Raw genomic sequence first — 14,006 nt, 5'->3', positions numbered from 1 at the left:
CAGTTACTTCTGAGTTCAGTTCATGTTGGACTAGTATATTATTGAAAAAATTGCAATAGTATATTATTGAATACAATCTGTCTTACCACTCTTAGAAGTGTGCAGGTTTTTTTAATCTTTGACCAAGCATTGGTTTAAATGTAAATTTACTAGGCATAGTTGTCATGGATAATCACATGGTTCTTAATTTCTTCTTTTCTAGTCAAAGAGAAATTTATACTGAACACTTCTTGCCTTACCTATGTAAATACTACAGGACAGCCCATAACTGCAGAGGTAGGGGCAGACTTCTAGATGTCTAAGGAAAAAAACAAGTGGCTTGGGGAGACATATTTTCATTGTCTGGGTATGGTAGTCCGGGTCCCTATTTTACAGAGTTTTTTTTATAAGAACTAATAACCATTTTTGTTTCTGCAAAGTCCTCTGTTTTTTAATGTAAGCCCCAAATTACCTAACAGAAGCACAATTCCTGCAAGAATTCTTTTCCAACACCCTCTTCCTGAGATATTCTGATTTCCCATGGTGTGCATTCTCCTTGATACAACAAGTCAATACACTCAATGCTGTTCAACTACAGGGGTGTTCATAAAGGCCTTTGACTAGAAGACACTGACTCTGAGAATTCACAGAATGATACTTCTAAAAGAAGTATGGTAAAATGTTAGTTAAATTAACTTACCCAAATGGATGCTTTGTAAATGTATTTCCGATACAGCAAATATGTTTTTCAATTCTCCTTCAGAGACTGATGTGAAGATGCAACTCAGAAAACATGGTTGGTATGTAAATGACGTAAAAAAAAAAAAAAAAGTCTTTTCTTTAGTTCAGCACTTCCCAAAGTATCTTCCACAAACTACGAATTCCATGAGATGTTCTGTGTAAGGAAAGGCTTCTGTGTTCAAATCAGCCTGAGAGACACAGCAAGCTTTAGTATCCCTCTCTTGGAGATTCATAACACATGTCAAAGCTCTAGGAGGTCCTATAAGAAAAAAAAAACCAAGTCTGATTAATACAGGGTGTCCCTCTTTATTTATTTATTTTTTTACTCTGAAAACGTTTTTGCACACTGAAACATTCTACTATTCCACAGAACTAATGTTCTATAAAACTGTCCCTGTGAAATGCTGCTGTTATTATATAATTTATCCAGAATATGATTTTGATAGATGAAGAGGATCCCTACTTAATGGGCCAGATCAACAAGCCAAGATTCAAATGTCTGGAATTAAAGAGTGACTGCAGCCATGAAATTAAAAGATGCTTACTCCTTGGAAGAAAAATTATGACCAACCTAGATAGCATATTGAAAAGCAGAGACATTACTTTGCCAACAAAGGTCCATCTAGTCAAGGCTATGGTTTTTCCAGTGGTCATGTGTGGATGTGAGAGTTGGACTGTGAAGAAAGCTGAGCCTTGAAGAATTGATGCTTTTGAACTGTGGTGTTGGAGAAGACTCTCGAGAGTCCCTTGGACTGCAAGGAGACCCAACCAGTTCATTCTGAAGGAGATCAGCCCTGGGATTTCTTTGGAGGGAATGATGCTAAATCTGAAACTCCAATACTTTGGCCACCTGATGCAAAGAGTTGACTCATTGGAAAAGACTCTGATGTTGGGAGGGATTGGGGGCAGGAGGACAAGGGGACAACAGAGGATGAGATGGCTGGATGGCATCACTAACTCAATGGATGTGAGTCTGGTTGAACTCTGGGAGTTGGTGATGGACAGGGAAGCCTGGCGTGCTGTGATTCATGGGGTTGCAAAGAGTCAGACACGACTGAGTGACTGAACTGAACTGAACTGAACTGAACTGAAGTTACTTTGGGGGCTTCCCTGGTGGCTCAGATGGTAAAGCATCTGCCTGCAATGTGGGAGACCTGGGTTTGGAAGATCTCCTGGAGAAGGAAATGACAACCTACTCCAGTACTCTTGCCTAGAAAATCCCATGGACTGAGGAGCCTGGTGGGCTACAGTCCATGGGGTCACAAAGAGTTGGACACGACTTTTTCCTGTGGTCATGTATGGATATGAGAGTTGGACTGTGAAGAAGGCTGAGCGCCGAAGAATTGATGCGTTTGAACTGTGGTGTTGGAGGACTCTTGGGTCCCTTGGACTGCAAGGAGATCCAACCAGTTCATTCTGAAGGAGATCAACCCTGGGATTTCTTTGGAAGGAATGATGCTAAAGCTGAAGCTCCAGTACTTTGGCCACCTCATGGGAAGAGTTGACTCACTGGAAAAGACTCTGATGCTGGGAGGGATTGGGGGCAGGAGGTGAAGGGGACGACAGAGGATGAGATGGCTGGATGGCATCACGGACTTGATGAACGTGAGCCTGAGTGAACTCCGGGAGATGGTGATGGACAGGGAGGCCTGGTGTGCTGCGATTCATGGGGTCGCGAAGAGTCAGACATGACTGAGCGACTGAACTGAACTGAACTGAGTGACTTCACTTTCACTTTCTACCTTTTATGTTAGAGTCAGTGAAATTTGGAAATTTGGAAGCACTTACTATTGGGGGAATGAGCATTTCTAAGCATCAGTTACTTTGTGAAATGAGAGTTGTATTAGTTTCCTACGGCTCTTTAACAAAGTACCGCAGGGAGTTCCCTGGTGGTCTAGTGGTTACAATTCAGCGCTTCCACTGCTGTATCGCAGAGTCAACCCCCAAAGCCATGTGGTGCAGTCAAAACAAACAAACAACAAACATACAAACAAAAAACACACACACGGGGCTTTGCTGGTGGCTCAGCAGTAAAGAATCTGCCTATCAGTGATCTTCCCTGTAGCTCAGACAGTAAAGAATCTGCCTGCAATGCAGGAGACCTGGGCTCGATCCCTGGATTGGGAAGATCCTCTGGAGAAGGGAATGGCAATCCAGTCCAGTATTCTTGTCATGGAGAATCCCATGGATAGAGGAGCCTGGTGGGCTACAGTCCATGGGGTTGCAAAAAGTCAGACATGACTGAGCGGCTAACACTACTACTACTGCTATCAATGCAGTAGACATGGGTTCGATCTCTGGGTCAGGAAGATCCCCTGGAGGAGGAAATGCCAACCCACTCCAGCATTCTTGCCTGGAAGATTCCGTGGACAGAGGAGACTGGTGGGCTGCAGTCCTTGAGGCTGAAAAGAATCGAACACAGCTGAGCATGCCCACACAAGGAGGAAAGGGGTGGAGTGGGAGAAATTGGGAGACTGGGATCAATACGATGTACAAAACACACAACTGTTGGGAACACGGTGTGTAGCACAGGGAACTCTAATGCACTGTGATGTCCTAATGGCTTGTTATTTAGTTGCTAAGTCCTGCCTAACTCTCCTGAGACCCCATGGACTGTAGCCCACCAGGCTCCTCTGTCCATGGGATTTCCCAGGCAAGAGTACTGGAGTGGTTTGCCATTTGCTTCTCCAGGGGATCTTCCTGACCCAGGGATCAAACCCACCTTTCCTGTATTGGCGGGTGAATTCTTTACCATTGAGCCACTTGGGAAGCCCATGTGTTCTATTACCAATGGCCTTTTTAGAAAAGGACAGAGTCCTGTCCATATGGCCCTGACTTTGGAGCCAGAACTTGGATAGAATCTTAAGAAAAGTTTATATCAGGAAAGGATCTAAAATAATAGAAATAGACTTGAGAGCAATCAAGTCCTTAAATGTTTTGACCATAAAGACCTTAAAACTGCTTCTCCCATCTCGAGACCAACAGGATCCCTATGACTTGCAATGAGGAAGGCAGTCTGGCCCTGCACCCTGTCCTCTCCATCACTGGGGGCAGTAAGCCTGCAAGGAGAGCCACAGATGCTGGGAGAGTCCCTTATCCCAGGCAGAGCATGGGGCCCAGCAGGTATGAGCATGGACAGGAGAGCAAAAACAGATGGTAGCAGTTGCTCCCTAGGATACTGATGGGTGTGAGGGAACCAACAAGAGCCCCTGGCAAGAGGAACTTTTTGAGCAATTGGGGAAGAAGGCAGAACTCAGGAGGGAAGGTCCATTGGCAGGCAGCGAGGCGCTTGTACTGCCAGGCTACGATGGAAAGAGAGGACTTTGGGCCTGAGAGGAGGCCTGGCCATTGCAGGCAGGCCCCAGTCTTTGCGGGAGAACCTGAATGCCACACAACACCTTGGGCGCAGAGATCTGGGCCAGGGGTGCCAAGAGAGGGGCCGTTTGCCTTTGTTGAGAAGGGGACCGAATCTCAGGAATGAGAGAGATGCTCAGTTTTAGAATCAAGGCATCATATCAGGAAGAGATCAACCCCAAGGGTAAGGAGAGTACCAGAGTTACTTCAAGTCCTCTGCCTCGGATTGGGATGTGTTCTGGGCCCCAGAGGGGCTGGAGGTGAAGGGGAGGGAGCAGGCGTGGCTCAAGGCTGTCAAACTGCCCCAGTGGGAGGGAGAGGGGCTGAGGCTACAGAAGCCAGGGCTTTGATTCGAACAGCGTCTTCATCCTTGGAAAGCTAAAGAAGAAAAACACAAACCCCCCACCTAGAGGGTCTTCTCTGGTGGCTTAGCAGTAAAGAATCTGCCTGCAAAACAGGAAATGTGGGTTCAATCCCTGGATTGGGAAGATCCCCTGGAGGAGGAAATGGTAGCCCCACTCTAGTATTCTTGCTTGGGAAATCCCATGCACAGAGGAGCCTGATAGGCTACAGTCCATGGAGTCGTAAAACAGACAATTGAGCAACTAAACAACAACGCTTCCTAGAAGCCTCATTTAACTGAGTCATAGGTTAAAAGCGGGGCCAACTCAAATCCAAAATTCCATTCAGTGCATGGCTTTCCTTGAAGAAACATTTAAAACACTTTGTTCCTCACTGCCCATAAAAACATGCACTTGACTACACCATATATGTGGCTCTAAAAATCAGCCAGACAAATTAAGTATGTGACACGAAGCTGAGAAGAGGCAAATTCAAAGAAAATTAGGAAATAAATCGACAGCATAAGTTGCACTGCTTTAGAGAGATAGGCCCTGTGCACTAAGTACAGGTGGCAGCGGTGGCGCCTGGCGAACTAATCGTGGCCGAGAGCTACCCCATGTCCGAGGTCAGGGGCAGCGGCCTAGAGTGCCAGGCTGCGACGGCGCAGGAACGGCCAAGAGGAGCTACCCCATGTCCGAGGCCACGGACAGCGGCCGGGAGGAGCTACCCTGCGTCCGAGGTCAAGGGCGAAGGCCGAGACGAGCCACCCAGTGTTGGAAGCCAGGGGCGGTGCCTGAGGCCAGAGGCTGCGGCTGGGAGGAGCAACCGCACGTCCAAGGAGTGGTGGCTGTGCAGGCGCAGGAAGGCCTAGAGGAGCCATCCCACGCTGAAGGTCAGGAAGGGCGGTGGGAGGAGATACCCCTCATCCAAGGTAAGGAGCAGCGGCTGTGCTTTGCTGGAGCAGCCATGAAGAGATACCCCACGCCCAAAGTAAGAGAAACCCAAGTAAGATGGTAGGTGTTGAAGAGGGCATCAGAGGGCAGACACACTGAAACCATACTCACAGAAAACTAGTCAATCTAATCACACTAGGACCACAGCCTTGTCTAACTCAATGAAACTAAGCCATGCCCACGGGGCAACCCAGGGTGGGCGGGTCATGGTGGAGAGGTCTGACAGAACATGGTCCACTGGAGAAGGGAATGGCAAACCACTTCAGTATTCTTGCCTTGAGAACCCCATGAACAGTATGAAAAGGCAAAATGATAGGATACTGAAAGAGGAACTCCCCAGGTCAGTAGGTGCCCAATATGCCACTGGAGGTCAGTGGAGAAATAACTCCAGAAAGAATGAAGGGATGGAGCCAAAGCAAAAACAATACCCAGCTGTGGATGTGACTGGTGATAGAAGCAAGGTCCGATGCTGTAAAGAGCAATATTGCATAGGAACCTGGAATGTCAGGTCCATGAATCACGGCAAATTGGAAGTGGTCGAACAAGAGATGGCAAGGGTGAATGTCGACATTCTAGGAATCAGGGAACTAAAATGGATTGGAATGGGTGAATTTAACTCAGATGACCATTACATCTACTACTGCAGGCAAGAATCCCTCAGAAGAAATGGAGTAGCCATCATGGTCAACAAAAGAGTCCGAAATGCAGTACGTGGTTGCAATCTCAAAAACGACAGAATAATCTCTATTCCTCTCCAAGGCAAACCATTCAATATCACAGTAATCCAAGTCTATGCCCCAACCAGTAACACTGAAGAAGCTGAAGTTGAATGGTTCTATGAAGACCTACAAGACCTTGTACAACTAACACCCAAAAAAGATGTCCTTTTCATTATAGGGGACTGGAATGCAAAAGTAGGAAGTCAAGAAACACCTGGAGTAACAGGCAAATTTGGCTTTGGAATGAGGAATGAAGCAGGGCAAAGACTAATGGAGTTTTGCCAAGAAAATGCACTGGTCATAGCAAACACCCTCTTCCAACAACACAAGAGAAGACTGTACACGTGGACATCACCAGATGGTCAACACCGAAATCAGATTGATTATATTCTCTGCAGCCAAAGATGGAGAAGCTCTATACAGTCAGCAAAGACAAGACCAGGAGCTGACTGTGGCTCAGATCATGAACTCCTTATTGCCAAAGTCAGACTTAAATTGAAGAAAGGAGGGAAAACCACTAGACCATTCAGGTATGACCTAAACCAAATCCCTTATGATTATACAGTGGGAGTGAGAAATAGATTTAAGGGCATAGATCTGATAGATAGAGTGCCTGATGAACTATGGAATGAGGTTCGTGACATTGTACAGGAGACAGGGATCAAGACGATCCCCATGGAAAAGAAATGCAAAGAAGCAAAATGGCTGTCTGGGGAAGCCTTACAAATAGCTGTGAAAAGAAGAGAGGCAGAAAGCAAAGGAGAAAAGGAAAGATATAAGCATCTGAATGCAGAGTTCCAAAGAATAGCAAGAAGAGATAAGAAAGCCTTCTTCAGGGATCAATGCAAAGAAATAAAGGAAAAGAACAGAATGGGAAAGACCAGAGATTTCTTCAAGAAAATTAGAGATACAAGGGAACATTTCATGCAAAGATGGGCTTGATAAAGGACAGAAGTGGTATGGACCTAACAGAAGCAGAAGATATTAAGAAGAGGTGGCAAGAATACACAGAAGAACTATACAAAGAAGATCTTCATGACCCGGATAATCACGATGGTGTGATCACTCATCTAGAGCCAGACAGACATCCTGGAATGTGAAGTCAAGTGGGCCTTAGAAAGCATCACTACGAACAAAGCTAGTGGAGGTGATGGAATTCCAGTGGAGCTATTTCAAATCCTAAAAGACAGTGCTGTGAAAGTGCTGCACTCAATATGCCAGCAAATTTGGAACACTCAGCAGTGGCCACAGGACTAGAAAAGGTCCGTTTTCATTCCAATCCCAAAGAAAGGCAATGCCAAACTACCGCACAATTGCACTCATCTCACACGCTAGCAAAGTAATGCTCAAAATTCTCCAAGCCAGGCTTCAGCAATACATGAACTGTGAACTTCCAGATGTTCAAGCTGGTTTTCGAAAAGGCAGAGGAACCAGAGATCAAATTGCCATCATCTGCTGGATTGTGGAAAAAGCAAGAGAGTTCCAGAAAAACATCTATTTCTGCTTTATTGACTATGCCAAAGCCTTTGACTGGGTGGATCACAAGAAACTGTGGAAAATTCTGAAAGAGATGGGAATACAGACCACCTGACCTGCCTCTTGAGAAACCTATATGCAGGTCAGGAAGCAACAGTTAGAACTGGACATGGAACAACAGACTGGTTCCAAATAGGAAAAGGAGTACGTCAAGGCTGTATTTTGTCACCCTGCTTATTTAACTTCTATGCAGAGTACATCATGAGAAATGCTGGGCTGGAAGAAGCACAAGCTGGAATCAAGTTTGCTGGGAGAAATATTAATAACCTCAGATATGCAGATGACACCACCCTTATGGCAGAAAGTGAAGAGGAACTAAAAAGCCTCTTGATGAAAGTGAAAGAGGAGAGTGAAACAGTTGGCTTAAAGCTCAACATTCAGAAAACTAAGATCATGGCTTCCGGTCCCATCACTTCATGGCAAATAGATGGGGAAACAGTGGAAACAGTGTCAGACTTTATTTTTTTTGGCTCCAAAATCACTGCATATGGTGACTGAAGCCATGAAATTAAAAGACACTTACTCCTTGGGGAAAAGTTATGACCAATCTAAACAGCATATTAAAAAGCAGAGAGATTACTTCATCTAGTCAAGGCTATGATTTTTCCAGTAGTGATGGATGGATGTGAGAGTTGGACTATAAAGAAAGCTGAGTGCCGAAGAATTGATGCTATTGAACTGTGGTGTTGGAGAAGACTCTTGAGAATCCCTTGGACTGCAAGGAGATCCAACCTGTCCATCCTAAAGGAAGTCAGTCCTGGGTGTTCATTGGAAGGACTAATGTTGAAGCTGAAACTCCATTACTTTGACCACCTGATGCATAGAACTGACTTATCTTAAAAGACTGATGCTCGGAAAGATTGAAGGCAGGAGGGAAGGGGATGACAGAGGATGAGATGGTTGGATGGCATCACTGACTCAATGGACATGAGTTTGAGTAAACTCCGGGAATTGGCAATGGACAGGGAGGTCTGGCCTGCTGCAGTCCATGGGGTCGCAAAGATTTGGACATGACTGAGGGACTGAACTGAACTGAACTGAGACCAGATTAGAGGAGTGTAGGCTCTGGACACACGCTAATCTTATCAGCACTCCCACCCTTGAATCATTTGCTATGAAACTCCTCATCGAATCCTTCTGGGCTGGGATACACTGTTTTGAGGGCAGGAGCCCATTGTGCCCCCTTTGCCTGGCAAAGCAATAAAGCTATTCTTTTCTACTTCACCCCAAACTTTGTCTCCAAGATTCATTTCAGCTCCAGTGCACAGATGCTGAGCTTTCAGCATCATTTCACCAATACTGTAGTCGATAGCCATTCCCTTCTCCAGGGTAGCCTCCCAACTCAGGAATCTAAACCAGGTCCCCTGCATTGAGGGTAGATTCTTTACTGTCTGAGAGATCAGGGAAGAATTAAATAATTAAAATTATTAGTAGCTCAGTTATGTCCAACTCTTTGCAAACCCATGGACTGTAGCCCACCAAGCTCCTCTGTCCAAGGAATTCTCCAGGCAAGAATACTGGAGTGGGTAACAGTTTCCTTCTCCAGGGGGTCTTCCTGACTCAGGGATCAAACCTGGGTCTCCTGCATTTGCAAGCAGATTATTTACTATCTGAGCCACCTGGAAAGCCCTTCTGTATCATTAGCTGTTATTACTGCAAAAGTTCACAGACTTAGCTCCCTGAAGTTGTACAAAGAGGACTCAACCTTCTGGATTGAAACGTTTTACAGCCTCAAAATCCCAGAGGCCCCAGAGTGGTAGCTAATATACCCTCCAAAATAGAGAAGTCTCAGTGAGTGCCTTGTTCTTGAAATCCAACCCTGCTAGCTCAGCCCTCAGTTGTAACAGGCTCCAAATGTCCAGGTAGAAACGTATAGCTTGAGACACTTCTTTAGCCTCCCAGAAACAGTCTTGTATTAATACTTTTAGAGTTTTTCAAGGGCTAATATGCATTCACTTTTCAGTTTCATGCATTGGAGAAGGAAATGGCAACCCACTCCAGTGTTCTTGCCTGGAGGATCCCAGGGACAGGGGAGCCTGGTGGGCTGCCATCTACGGGGTCGCACAGAGTCGGACAAAATTGAAGCAACTTAGCAGCAACATGAATTAGAAGCTTACAGATCAAAACAGAAATACAAACGAACAGATCTGAGATTACCATATCTTTTGAATGAGGAACTGAGCTGGTCTCTGGGCTTCTACAATAAACAGGGGGCAGATGAGTGAACTCAGAGCCTTGTTCTATGGAGTCAGCATCTTGGAGTGTTCTGGCGCTCTGATCCTCCACCCCGTCTGTCCCATAGTGCCAGTCCCTCCCATCCTTTCCCGTACCACCAGCCTAATGGTCCATTCTGCCAAATGCCATTTTCCTCCCACACTTCGCAGCTATGATGTCAGCCTGTCAGTGAAAGAGGTGCTAGCGGATCAGCTGTAAACCAGTAGGTGTTAAATAGCATTTAGGGCTTGGGAAGTTCCCACAGGAGCAAATTCTCCAGTCTGTTTAATAGATCTGGGGCCCAGTGGGACCCCTCAACCAGAGTCCTGGGCCTGATAGGATGACCTTGAAGCTTCCCCTCCAGGGCCCGACTTTCATTGTCTCCTATCTGTCCTCTGCCTAGGAGTTCATGTGCGCAAGTTACAAAGCTCATAAGGCCCAACCTTTCCTCCCAGATCCCAACCAAACTGTACCGGACTTGCTCCAGGGCTCAGTAGACAGAAAAGTCAGTGTGCCCTTCATGAAATTTCCAGGAGTTCCTGGGAAGCTTGAAGACCCAAGGAACAGTGTTTGGATCTGGTCTCTTTGTCATCAGGGGAAGAGTTGAGTGAGTCTTTGCAGCAGGGGTGGGAATCGCTGTGGCGGAGGGCCCCTGTGGGAAGCTGAATGCCCTGAGTAGTTTCCTGCTTATAAGTGCCTCCTCTCACTGGCTTCTTTTATAAGGAAGCTGCCTGGCCCGCCTTCATCTCTCCGCAGATTTCTCAGGAACCCCACAGGATTCAGCAAACAGGAAGGGGGAAAGTGTTAGTCACTCAGTTGTGTTTCTGATTCTTTGCAACCCTATGGACTATATAGCCTGCCAGGCTCCTCTGTCTGTGGAATTCTCCAGGCAAGAATAACGGAGTGGGTTGCCATGCCTTCCTCCAGGGGGATCTCCCTGATCTAAGGCTGGAAGCCCTGGGAGCCACCAGAACCTTCCTTGCCTGGACTCCGCCTCAGGCTGCTTGAAATACTGTGTGTCGGGCCCCATGGGGGTGGGGTGCACACGCGATGCACAGCAGCTGTGGCCTGCCGCCACCAAAAGGAGAACTTGCCTCAGATGCAGAGTGTGTGGTCAGTGACATTCACCACCGCAAGACGCAGGAAGAAGAACTTCGAGAAGAAGCATGGTGCCAGGCCACCATCAGGGCAAAGATCAGCACGGATACACGAAAGGTGACAATTTGGAGAGCAATGGCATTGCCAAAATGTCAGCTCCTTTGAGTCGCAGCTTCTTGCTGATGGGTTAGCAATAGCTGCCTTTTCTCTCTCTTTTGCCGACCAGTTGTCCCCGCTCTGTTCACTTGATCAGTCAGTTTGCACATTCTCTTCTGAAATTCCACTCTCGAGAATTTCCCTGTGCCCAAAGGTGCCCATGGGTTGTGGACATATGTGGGGAGAACTACACCTTAATTTTGTTATTTGATGTGCTATTTGGAGGAGAAAAATGCTTCCAGAGAACAGTTTATCCCAGGGGACTGAACCCTAGGGGAGGGTTAACACCCAAGCCACTGAGGGGCCTTTCTGCCTCTGAGAGCGAGATGCACGGCTCACATCAGTGGATTGATTCAATGGACATGAACTTGGGCAAACTCCAGGAAAGAGGAAGGGACAGGGAGGTCTGGTGTGCTGCAATCCATGGAGTTGCAAAGTGTTGGCTACGACTGAGTGACTGAACAACAGCAGCAACAAAGCTGATTATGGGTTTAATTTCATAAAGAATCTGAGCATTTAAAAAATTGTTTTCTAATGCACTTCATCAGTCTATGAAGATTGGAAGTATCTGTTATTAACCCAATTTCTGATCCAAGAAATATCAAGAAACATCCAAGAAACGTCACAGACTCATTCTGCAGCTGAGCCTCTGATTCCCAAGTCTTCTGATTCCAAAGACAGAAAACCAGCAAGTGTGATCTCAGAGGCCATTGCCCTACTCACTTCAGTAATTTCACAGGGGTTGTATCAGCATCAGGACTCTCGCTGTCCACAATCCAAGTGACTACGAGACGCAACTCAGGGGCTCCCCTAAAGCCCACTTACTCAAATGAAAACTGCCTCTCTGTCTTTCCCCTTCCACCTTAGCATTTCACCTTCCATTATTAAATTCACTTATTGGAGCAAAGGAATTATTGACCAAGGTAGGCAGTTAAGCATCATATGATTCCTGGCAGGATACAGTGGCGGGATGAAGTCATAGAAAAATTTGGGGAGTAAATCCCAACAGGATCCAAACCCTAGCTCTAGCTCTTAGAGGTGGCCTGAGCATTTTCAGCAAGTACTCAGCCTTTCGGCATCATTGAGAGGGCCAGGGAGACAATACCATGGAAGACCCCCCACAGCTGCACGGAGCCTGCACATCACACACTTTCAAGGCATCAGCAGCCTGTGCAAGCCTGGCTACTGCCAGGGGGAAAATAGTACGCCAGGTGCAGGAAACCTGTAAAGAATGGTAAAAAAAACTGTAAGGCAGTGGTCTCCAGTCTTTCTTGCACCAGGGATGGGTTTCATGGAAGATAATTTTTCTGTGGATCGGGGTGGGGGATGATGGTTTTGGGATGATTCAAGCATATCACACTAACTGTGCACTTTATGTCTATTATTATTATACATTATATACATACATATATATACATATATGTATATATATTATATACATACATCAGCTCCACCTCAGATCATCAGGCATTAGATCCTGGAGGTTAGGAGGTTAGCGTTACCCCTGCTGTAAAGGAAAGTAAGAAAGCTGTAAAGGATAAGAAGAAAATGTTTTCCTAGGTCTCAAAAAAATTGAAAATCAGGAGAATTGTCCAGGAAGGTGTCCTAACCAGCTGCCAGTAGCCTGGGGGACAGTGGACATGGGTGACCTAAAAGGGAGAGGTCAAAGGACAAAGCCCACCGCCGGCTCCCCCCACCCCTCAGCCCACAGCCCCAGATCATCCTGCCACCCAATGTCTCCTTCAAGGAAGGCCTGCCCTTGTTACCCAAGGTTCCCACCAGCCCCTCTTTCCACCCAGGGGCCCTCTCAAGGCCGCCCATGACAGGCTGTCATCTCTCAACCACTGTCCTCAGAAAAAAAATCCACTCCAGCCTCATAACTTAGTGCAATGCTCTGAACACACCAGACTCTGTCTTACCTACTTAGTCTGAACTCCAGTTCCTCACCTGGCCCTTTATTTGCATATGTGTGCGTGCTCAGTCGTGTCTGACTCTTTGTAACCCTATGGACTGTATATAGCCCACCAGGCTCCTCTGTCCATGGAATTTTCCAGGCAAGAATACTGGAGTGGGCTGCCATTTCCTACTCCAGGCTCTTTCTTACCAGCCTCAAGTTTCTTCCCAGAATCACTTCTAGAAAGAGCATTCTCTGAGCCCTCTGGGTCTTGGCTGTTCTAGTGCTTCCTGTCTTCACACCACCCACAGGGTAGCCACTAGCTCCTGTTTATCCCTACCCTGCAGAGTGTTCACTCACCGAAGCAAGAACATCTTGCTTGTCACTGCTGTATCCTGGGTGCTGGCATAGCTCGTGGCCATAAATGTGCACAAAGAAATAACCAGTGAGTGAGCAAAGGAAGCTATGATTCACCCACTCCCTGCTCATTTTGTGTTTCACGATAGATATCTTCCAGGGAAGAAAAATTCTCAATGGTCTTTTACAACAGAATTGAAGAACTGACTCACTGGAAAAGACCCTGATGCTGAGAAAGACTGAGGCAAAAGGAGAAGAGGGCCACAGAGGATGAGATGGTTGGATGGCATCACTGACTCAATGGACATGAGTTTGAGCAAACTCTGGGAGATAGTGAAGGACAGGGAAGCCTGGTGTGCTGCAGTCCATGGGGTCACAAAGAGTCGGACACGACTGAGCAACTGAACTGAACTGAACTGATGTCCAGGCATTCTTCCTCACAAACTTTTTGTCTCTGAAGTTCAAATCTAAGATCTGGGGACAGGAATGCATGTGAGTGCTTAGCCCCTCCGTTGTGTGTCTAACTCTTTGTGACCCTTTGGACTGTAGCCCACCAGGCTCCTCCATCCACGGGGTTTTTTTAGGCAAGAATTCTGGAGTGGGTTGCCATTTCCTCCTCCAGAGGATCTTGCTCATCCAGGGATCAAGCACACGTCTTCTGTG

General features: G+C 46.6%; 1 protein-coding gene across 6 annotated transcripts in view; it reads right to left on the bottom strand.

The window, feature by feature from the left end:
* CYSLTR2 (cysteinyl leukotriene receptor 2) overlaps positions 1–14,006 on the bottom strand; it is a 43,821-nt gene that overhangs the window by 25,589 nt on the left and 4,226 nt on the right. For 3 of the 6 annotated variants that reach the window (XR_009595113.1, XR_009595114.1, XM_012184450.3), the window contains exon 2: positions 680–979. The gene's annotated coding sequence lies outside the window, so the exon portion shown is untranslated. Of the gene's footprint in view, positions 1–679; positions 980–10,311; positions 10,530–12,535; positions 12,600–13,346; positions 13,396–14,006 lie in introns of those variants that run through there. The other 3 variants (XR_009595115.1, XM_060394038.1, XM_042254704.2) reach the window with 3 other exon arrangements.

Source organism: Ovis aries, chromosome 10 (genome assembly GCF_016772045.2).
Source record: "Ovis aries strain OAR_USU_Benz2616 breed Rambouillet chromosome 10, ARS-UI_Ramb_v3.0, whole genome shotgun sequence".
Classification (NCBI taxonomy): Eukaryota; Metazoa; Chordata; class Mammalia; order Artiodactyla; family Bovidae; genus Ovis; species Ovis aries.
Note: the sequence above shows the minus strand (reverse complement) of the source record. Positions and strands in the feature narration are given on the sequence as shown.